The sequence below is a fragment of the Rhamphochromis longiceps genome, linkage group LG23, assembly GCF_057381845.1.
Source record: "Rhamphochromis longiceps isolate RC_006_pf linkage group LG23, R_longiceps_female_GT1.1, whole genome shotgun sequence".
NCBI classification, from domain to species: Eukaryota; Metazoa; Chordata; class Actinopteri; order Cichliformes; family Cichlidae; genus Rhamphochromis; species Rhamphochromis longiceps.
This window is the reverse complement of record NC_140578.1, coordinates 30,146,234-30,156,758: the sequence shown is the minus strand read 5'-3', so window position 1 is coordinate 30,156,758 and position 10,525 is coordinate 30,146,234.

The following is a 10,525-nucleotide window of genomic DNA, read 5'->3' as shown; positions in this document are numbered from 1 at the left end:
TAAACCTACGCAAAAGTGACGTCAGACATGAATGACATGACATTTGAAGGAAAAATTAATTTGTATAATTTGATGGTGGTGGTGTGCATGGTGTTCTTTCAGAAATATCAGGTGACACAAGCTACTAACCAGTTTAAAACAGTTAGACGGGTATGTGCTGTGGATGAAGCATAAACAAGGCTACACAGTAAGGCTAACAGTAATTTAACAGGCTTTATTCACCGAGCTGTCAAAATGACACCTCAAGCAAATCTTGTTATGAATACAGCCCAGATAGTGGACATATTTGGCCCAATCTGGGCTACTTTTGGTACCTTCGCCTCATCAGAGAGCAATATGGCCGTAGCCAGACTGTCTTGAGTCAATTCCCCTTAGTCATGGCCAAATGTAGCCCAAAGAAATCTGTAGCCCAAAGATTTTCTTAGTACTTCATAAGAGTCACATTTTAAAACTTGATCCATGAAAGGTTAGACCATCAAGAAAATATGTTTCCAGCTCAGACATGTTAAAAATGCATGCAAGAAATTAAATGGCAAAAAGATATAAACCGCAGGGGAATTTTTTTTTGATTAAAGATCTAAAAGACATCTGAGGCCTCAAAGCCATCGAAACTAACATCCTGTTACATTTGGTTTGAAAGAGAGTTAAGCAAATGTCTTGTTGACACTTGGACATTGTTTCAAAAGTCCACATGTTGTAGTGTATGGCACATTTTAAAAATTATATATAGATTATTTTGCCATTTATAACCACTCACTGAACACTTGCTAGGTACCATGTGACTCTCTAATGAGCCAATCACATGGAAACAATTTTAGACACGTAGACATGGTTAAGATGACCTACTGAAGTTCAAACTGAACATCATAATGGAAAAGAAAAGAAAAGAAAAGTGATTTATGTGACTTTGAACGTGGCATGGTTGTTGGTGCCAGACAGGGTGGTCTGAATACTTCAGAAACTGCTGATTTACTAGAGTTTTCAAAAACCTTTACCTTTAGGGTTTACAAAGTATGTTTCGAAAAAGAGACAATATCCAGGGTGCAGCAGTTCCCTGACCTCTGGCGTCCCTTGTTGATGCCAGAGGTCAGAGGAGAAAGGCCAGCATGCCTCAGACTGAGGAAGGCAACAGTAACTCAAATAACCAATTGTTACAAGAAAAGTATGCAGAAGAGCATCTTAGTTTGCAAAAGAGCCCCCAGTATGGTCTTCTGCCACTCCTGTCACCTAAGAACAAGACACTAAGGCCACATTTGACAAATGTTCACCAAAATCTGACAATAGAAGAACATTTCTTCTGATGACTCTGAGAATTTCTGCTGTGAGCATTTAGATTGTAGGGTCAGACATGAAATCCTGCCTTATATCAATAGTTCAGATTAGTAGTGGTGGTATTTTGGGCCCTTAGCATCAAATGAGCGTTGTTTAAGAGTTACAGCGTATGTGACTATTTCTGCTGATCATGTCCATCACTTTAGGACTACATCTTCTGATGGCTTCTTCCAGTAGGATAACACACCATGTCACAAAGCTCTAATAATCTTTTTTCTGTTTTTTGTCTACATGATAAAGAGTACACTGTATTTAGATGACCTCCACAGTCACCAGATCTCAATCCAACAGACCACCTTTGGCTCATGGCGGAACAGGAGACTCTTACGTATGAACATTATGCATTATGAGTGAACAGCCGAGAAATCTGCAGCAACGGTGTGATGCTATCATGTGAGTATAAACCACATTCTTTGATGAATATTTCCAGAAGGTTGTTCAATCTGTGCAGTGAAGAATTAAAGTTGTTCTGAAGCCAAAAGCAGGTCAAATCCAGTACAAGTGGCCAGGGGCTATCTATAAGAAAAGGTTTTTTCTTGGGGGTCATGGCTTATTGTGCGTTGCAAGTTGGCCTTAGGCGGAAATTCAGAACTTATTGTTTCCACTAGCACAGGTGGCACAGTCCTAACCAATGTTACCTGCCAGAAAACTACATGTGAATTTGAATCTCCTGAAAGCAAAAGAAATATCCTCTCTCTTTGTTTTTTGAAGAAAGTTGCTGTTTTATTTGTGAGAGCTACAAAGGCTAGCTGTGACAAATGAGCCTAAAATCAATGTGGCAGGTGACCTGCAGCTGAAATATTAGAGCAGTGATTCTTGAGATAAGGGACAAAACATGTCCGGCAGATAAAACCCAATTATGTGGTTAAAAATATGCATAGAAGTGTTAACCCAACTGCCTAAAAGACAAACCAAGGCAATGTTTATACAACAAAACTATGATTTTGCATTTTTTATAAATATATATTTATTTTAAATGGTACAATACATTACCAGTACCTTAAAAATCCATTGTCCAGAAGCAGGTGTGATAATATTAAAATACAGAAAAAAAAATAAAAGTAATGTAAAATTAAACATGTTCTCGTCACTAAGTATATAAGTCAATACCTTATATAATATCAAAATATGCAATTGAAAATTTATTTTTAAATATTTTTTAAGTGATTAAAATCGTGTCCAGAGTTTGTGTCAACACCGTCAGATTTTTTTAAATGTACAAATAAATCAGGAATTATTGTGGGTAGCTTACACTCTGAGGACCCCTTTACCACTTCCTGTTTGATACACATGCCATGAGGTCACTGCTGTGATAATTTGTTTGTTTTTATTTCATTTATTGCACACCTTTCTGATAAAACTCTGTGTCACAACCATAGTGCGTCAACACCAAAGTCGATGTAATCCAAGGTTTAATTATTTTTTCTTGTAAAAACAGCCTCATTGAGGTAGATTGTTGAGGCCATAAGCAAATGATGAAAAACAAGATGGCTTCTGTCAGAAAAACATGTGTTATGAGAGAAGTAGGGTATTTTGTCAACACCATCAGATGTCAACACCATCAGAATTTTTGTCTGATGGTGTTGACCCTTTTTCTAATGCTGTTTTTACTAATATTTCAGTCATATTACTTCCTGTGTATTTTACTGATATTTCTGCTTCACAGATGTGTCAAATATTATCAAATTTGCCTTATCTTGAATCTAATTGTTTATGTATACATTATTAATCCTGTAGGAAAATGCTTAGTACTCTGCATTTAACCCATTCACTCAGTGATGCAGTGGGCAGCTACCAATCCAGGATAGCCTCCGTTCGTTGGATTTGAACGCCCAACCTTTCGATCATGTGGCATCTACTGAGCTAGCTGTGCCCCGAGAGCTGTTCTTTAAGTGATGATGTATGAATCCTGCTACCGGGCCCAAACTACTCTGTCATTTACTTTTAAATGTGGTATAATTACTTTGAAAACATATGTGCATAAACAATAGAATAGAGAAGCTGCTAATAGTCAAAATAGCTGAAACAACTTAATTTAAAATATATATTTCTGCATTTCTTTGTGTCTGACGGTGTTGACAAAAACCTTGCACTTCTCCAGCAAAAACATAAATTATTAAAAAATGTTACACCTGGGAGATTGTACCAAAACATGGTGAGACAGCCAAAACTTTGTGTAACAATTATATGTAAATATGTTTTTGAAAAATTAAAAAATATAATTTAGAAAATTAAAACCTGTTTTGTCCCTAATCTCAGGAATCACTGAGAGGTAAAATTGTGAATTAGTCCAGCTTTCAAACAGCAGGCAAACCAAATAGTATAAAGGTTTGGGTTAAAATATTCAGCTCATCACATGAGTTGAATTAAAAACCTATTTCTTATCGAGTGTAAGCCCCAAAGTGAACTCTCCTCTCTGAGTTATGTAGTACTTTTAAGAACTTCTTACTATAACCACTTTTGAAATGGTAACAAAACATTTTTAAATCATAAATAACTGAACAAACAGAGAAATGTGGCTGATTTAGAGACACAGTGGCAGAATCACTGCTTGCTAGAGCCTGAACAATTGCACAGCCACACTTGCCATTACTGAAGCAATGGTGTCTTTATTCTGTCAGAACAAAATCCCAGATTACAGAAGGAACGAGTTCAGGTACAGCACCTATCCTACAAAAGTAATCAGAAGTCAGACAGCAGTCTCTCTTTTCCCCCCCAGCTGTCCTTGTGAAGTGCTGATGGTCTCTCTCGACATCCTGTGCTCAACATTAAAAAGGGCGCCCTTTGCATTAGGCAGTGAGAGAGCCTACACAGCGGTGCCATTGTACTCCCAAATTGTGGAAAAACCACTTCCTCTGTTTTCAGTGTCTGCTGCAGTTCAGAGCAGTACTGCTGTCCTCTGCTACTGAGCTGATGTTGATGAGACTTGAGGCCCTTCAACTGCTTCCTCTGTCTTGGTCTTTGTTCATTAATCTCTAAGCACTAACTTGGACATTGTGCTGTAAATGGTCATAGCATGAGTGCAGAAGTGCAGGATGGAAAGTGCTGCCGATATGCAATGTTCCTTCTAATTTTTCATGTGTCTGAGCGAACACACACTTTTATCATAACTCTGGTTTTACGTGGCCCATCAACACAATTTAAAAACTGGTATAAAGGCCACACTTTTTCTGTCAATTGTTCCGTCTGTCCTGCTCACATCTCCAATGGTTGTACACCATTGGAGGTGGCTTCACTCCACATCAACCACGCCGCTTTGCTAGCGAAAACATTGGTGTCGGCACATAAGGACGCTGTCATTGCCTGTCAACAATGCTGATTAGCTGCGCATATACGAATGTGAATCGCATCATTGGCTGGACTATGGGATGAGGTGGCATCATTCTAATCCCATACTGGAGCAGCCAGTCACTTACTGACTAACACTACAAAATAGAATTGTTAATGTATTTATTTTAATTTCAATTCAGGTTAGATTTTTTTTGTGTGCGCAATGCAGATTTTCTGTGCGCAGAGACCGTGCCAGCAGTGCGCAGCTTAGAGGGAACGTTGCCGATATGTGGTTTTCTTTCCCCAATAAAGCAATAAATTATTATTATTTATTTATTTATTATTGGCAACACGGCAGTTAGCACTGTTGGATCACAGCAAGAAGGTGAGTTCAATTCCACCATCAGGCTAGGTTTGCATGTTCTTTTCGTGTTTGTGTTGGTTCTCCCCGGGTACTCTGGCTTCCTCCCAACATCAAAAGACATGCACTTTGTGGGGATAGATTAATTGAAAAACCTAATTTCCCTATAGGTGTGAATTGAGTGCGAATGGTCTGTCCCTGTGTGTTAGCCCTGTGACACACTGGCAAACTGTCCAGGGTGTACCCCGCCTCTCGCCCTATGACATCTGGGATAGGCTCCAGCACCCCCTGCGACCCTGAAAAGCGGAAGCGAATGGATCAATGATATATTTATTGATTTTAAAAGTACAGTTTTCCAATAGATGGTCAATTTTTCCCCCTTCAGACATGTGAAAGAGATGCAGATTTCTCTAAAACGTGCTACGCCTCGCTACTTTTTACTCATTTACACCATCAGCTGGTTGTGTGCTGGTTTACCAGCACACAACCAACTTCCACATTGGTTGTGTTACCGATATGCAAATTGGAGAGTGCCCTCTGTTGGACAAACCCTTTATAGATGAAGGGTGTTTGTCCCTGCTTCTGTTTACTTTAAAATTTTCATTTGGGAGGGGGGTCTACAAAACACTAACATTAAAGGCGTTCAAACACTGTACTCACCTTTTCTACATGCATTTGTTCACACCAAACGCATAATTTGCTGGACAAATTTGCTGCATTTATTGTTTGGATCAAGCGGTACTGGATATTCATTGACATTTTAGTAAACTGGTAAAAGAATCCTATTTCACCTCAGACACACAGCTAAATGTTGCTTATGGTCAGTCGGCTCTCTGAAATTATTTCTTTGCCGCCTCAGATTTGGTCCCAACTCTGCCAACAAGAGCTCAAACTGCTCCACTGACGTCTCAAAATATGTACGAATATGTACGAAAGCATCCGTGATACAGCTTTAAACCATGAAATGATGAACCCAGAATCTCTCTTTCTTCCTTTTTAAGATGAATGCTATGCAAAATCCAAACTCTTTAAGCGTGTATGTAGGTTACACGACAAATTTGAGCGCTTCAGAATTTCATGGGTTTTTTGGAGCGTGCTCTGTGCATAAAGGCCTTTAAGGCTTCAGAATGTTGCGTACACAAACCATTTGGCTATGTTACGTTGGCTGCATCTTTAAAATACAGTCTATACTGAGATTTCACGTTGAGCTCCATAATCAGTCTTCTGAGTCATTTTTAAATCTTTGTCAGAACCCCTAAGACTGTATCGTGCTGTGCAAACAAACCAAAGAAAAAAGCGAAGCTGTGTTCCAACCGTCTATTTGTTCGTAGGCAGTTTCACCCACAGATGCCTGGTATTATAGCATGAATCGCGCCACCAGGATTAGAATATAGAAAATATAATATAGAAATGTTATTTGTTTCATGTTGCCATGAATAGTTCAAGACTTTGAGGTGATACGCTGAGTTTTTTTGGGTTTTTTTGCCTGTAAGTTAGATTTTCTTTCCTTACAAAGCTGCAAAGAGGACAAAGTTAGCTTAGTACAGTTTAAAGAATGAAAATAGGGGGGTGGAGTTGGTCTGGCTGGATCAGAATGTAACAAGAGTCTTATTTATACACTCACTGCAACCCTGAACTTTTTAAGACTCAGCAGACAGAGGTGTATGCGAGACCCAGTCAAATTGGACGACTGGAAATTCTGGAAGGTCTGTGACCTTCCAGCTCCTCAGTGCAAACTCTGTGATGATGGATTGTGTGAACGTGTGAGCAGGCATCATGTATCCTACTCCTGCCTTTTGCATGCTCTATTCCAGTAGCTCCCCTCACCTAAACCAAACAGAGTGTTCTTCCCTGTGTCCAGCAATGAAAAGGTGTCTGACATTAATGCACAACAGTGGAAAATAATTTGATAAAGTCAAAATTCACTGTGCGATTTAAGGATGGTGCTGTCCTGAGAGCATTCACCCAAATAATTGCCTTAGAAAATTTTAAAAAATCCTAGATTTTATTTAGCGGGCAGAAAGCAGGATACCTTCCCAACCATCCCACTGACATCAGCAGTGTTGGTAGGCAGGACGACGGTGTTGAACTGTTTGGCCCAGCAAGACGTTTCCATTTCTATCTGTCAACAGCAAGTTACAGAGAGTACCTGGAAAAATTTACACAGGTACACCAAGCACCTGTGATTTATGATTATTTATAATCCTGAGGTAGTAAACGAAGCATTAAATTCTGCTTTAAACCTGCTCAGCCAAAGCCTCTGACAGCAGACGGATGGCCTTGGATTTGACTTGTGCTTTGGCCGACGCAGCCTGAGTTTTTGAGGATTTAAATGTCCTTTCCCAACGTCCCTCTCGGTTTGATGTCAGCGCCCTTGTTTGACTTATCTTATGTCTATGAGTCGTGAGATTGTCATGCGGTGTTGTAACGCAGTCTGCGGGCGTGTAATTAGATGCTTGGTGGATTCAGTGTAATGACAGCTTAAGTTAACAAGACCTTCAATTACATTACGGAAAACTCCTAGTTAAACTGTTTATTTAAATCATTAAAAAAACTCAAAAATGTAACTTGCTTGGGACCCTCTGTGATGTTTATGGTTGCTTCCTGTGTCCAGCACATTGGTTCTCTTCCTGTACTACCTGTAGTCTCTCCACCTACACAGGAAGTAGAGCGCACATAGTCAGATAATCCTGAAATCATCCCTGAAGCTGGCTGCTGCAGTTTTCATAACCTCTAGGATTTGCCTTTGATTGTGTCATTAGACCTCCCGGGTTATATGTGCGCATCTAACTTGCATTCGCATAGACTCTCTGACACAAACTCCTATGTCTTTGATTTCATAACATGTGCATCGAATTCTCCTACTCAATCATCTGATGCCTGGTTAATGCTGTGGATGAAGATTCCCTTTCCTTAAAAAGCAGTAAGGCGGCAGATCACGCCTCCCCATCATCGTGTTATTTTACACACCAGACACCCTGAATACTTTCTTCTTGGTGTCTGGTATATGCTTTTTCTGATATTTTCTGGAATTTTACACCATAACTGGACTGGAAAGACGTGAAGGATCAGCATTCATGAGGAGATAGTTCATGAGCAAGACAAGAAGCTGGTGCCCCCTGCTGGCTAAACCACAAGACTGCACTGAATTTAGGGCTGGAAACAGTATAATTACAGGAAATTATAAATAAATCAGTACTTATATAATCTTTTTTACTCTGTTTGAGCACTCTCTTAATACCACTTTAAATCTAACATTCACACTCTAATAGGGCAACTCAGGGTTTAGCCTTTTGTCCATGGATACTTCAACAAGCTGGGGATTGAACCACCAACCTTCCTAACAGTAGGCAACCTGCACTCAATCTTAATGGAGTTAGTGATTACTGTAAATCCATATTAAAGCAAGGGCAATGTGCAGCTTATTGTTTATGTTCCTTAAATGGATCCAACATCCTTTAAATACAGCACTGCGTTTATTTCCGGTGCCAGTACAGTAAATACCAGTTCACTGAGCAGAGGGTCAGGGTTTGTCATACAAGTACAATCTCTTTAAGGCTTTATATTTTTTGAACTCATTCCAGTTTGGGAATGAGGAAGTTCAGTCCCTGTGGGAACAGAGGTAACACAGATGTGGTTAATTTGATGTGGATGACGAAGCAACTGGCGGGAAGATCTGAGCTTGGTGGATAAAAGGAATTACTGGCTATAAAATCTGGTGAAAGCGGCCCATCCCTTTCAATCACCCAAGCCAGCTGCTGTGGCGCAAACAGCACCACGGTGTTCATGGAGAGGATCATTGCTGCTGGGCTGGAGCCAACCTGGGCACAGTTCACTGGGAATTCTGCAGAGCGGGAGGAGATACAGCAACGCTCAGTTCAGGTACAGCGCTGTGAGAAAGTTTTTGCATCTTTCTGAAACAGATCGGATACTGTCAGGGGTAGACATTTGTTCAAACACAAGTAAGAGAACAGATGTTGAAGAGAGGTTAAACATTAAATCAGCTTATCTGATCTTTCACACACTGGGATAAGAATACAGAAGTATATCATGCTTTATCTGACATCACAGACACTGAAGTAAAGAATGCATCATTATATCATGCTTGTCAAACATCTCAGACACTGAGGTAAGGAATGCATCATGTTTTCCTTTAACAATAGACTTGGTTAGGTGATTCTTCAACAATAGGCTTGGTTAGGTGATTCTTCAACAATAGGCTTGGTTATGTGAAAATATATGAACACACAAAATATAAGGCATACTTGGTTAGAATATAAGGCACACTTGATTATATTGTATTATAGAGATTTGGTTATAATGTATAATGTAGAAAATCTCTAACAGATACTAATTACACAAAGATAATCCAAGTAAATAAAAAAATGCAGTTTTCAAATTATAATTTAGTGAGGGGGAAAAACGTACTTGTGTGAAAATTAATTGCCCCTAAAGCTGATAATTGGTTGGGCCAACCCTGGCAGCAAGAACTGCAATCAAACATTTGTGACAATCGAGGAGTTTGTCACAAACTCTTTGCAGAATTGTTGTAATTCAGACACACTGGAGGGTTTTTCAGCCACAGCAGGTCACTCCAAACCCTTCATTTTGTTTTTTTAAACCATTCAGAGGTGGACTTACTTCATCGTCCTGCTGCATAACCTGCTGAAGTGAGTTTCAGGGCATGAACTGATGGTCAGGATTTTGGGGCAGAGAGCAGAATTCATGGTTGCATCAATTACAGCAAGTCATCCTGAAGCAGCAAATCAGCCACAGACCCTCACACCACCACCATGTTTGTGTGTTAGTGTGATGAATTTCATTTTCGTCTATGGAGAATGAGACCTGCAGTTCTTTAGATGTTGTTCTAGGTTTTGTTCTGACCTCCTGGATGAGTCATTGATGCGCTCTGGGAGTAATTTTGCTCAGCGAGCCTCTTGGAAGCTTTACCGCTGTTTCAAGTTTTCACGATAATGACTCTCACTGTGGTTCACTGAAGTCACAAACTCATTTCTGTGGACTGAAAGATATCAATGACTTTGTCTCTCATCTGTTTCTTTAGATTGTGGCATGATGTGTTGTTTTAGCCTACCTCACTTTGTCAGACAGGCTTTATTTGAGTGATTTCTTGATTCAGCTGGTCTGGTACCAATCAGGCTTGGGTGTCACTAAAGAATTTGAACTCAGCTTTCCCAAAAAAAAAAGTGGTTAATCACATTTAATTCATCATTTTACAAGAAAAAAATCCCCCAACTAAGTAGAAAGCAGGAAGGGGATAAATCAGTTTTCACAGCACTGTATCTATCAGTATTTACATTTCCAGTCATGTATCTGTTTGTACTATAGCCCTAATGAGGCAAAGAACAGTGATCAGTTCAGTTTCAGTTTTCAGTTTTATTTGTCATATGCAAGTTAGCACAGGGTCAACATCGCAATGAAATGTATTTGACGAGCAGAAGACAGTCACTCAGCAGAATGGTACAGTAGAAGAAAAAATAAATAAAAATAAAAAATAAATAGAAAAATAGAAAAGAGCAAAATATTAATAAGATGTAGTAAAAG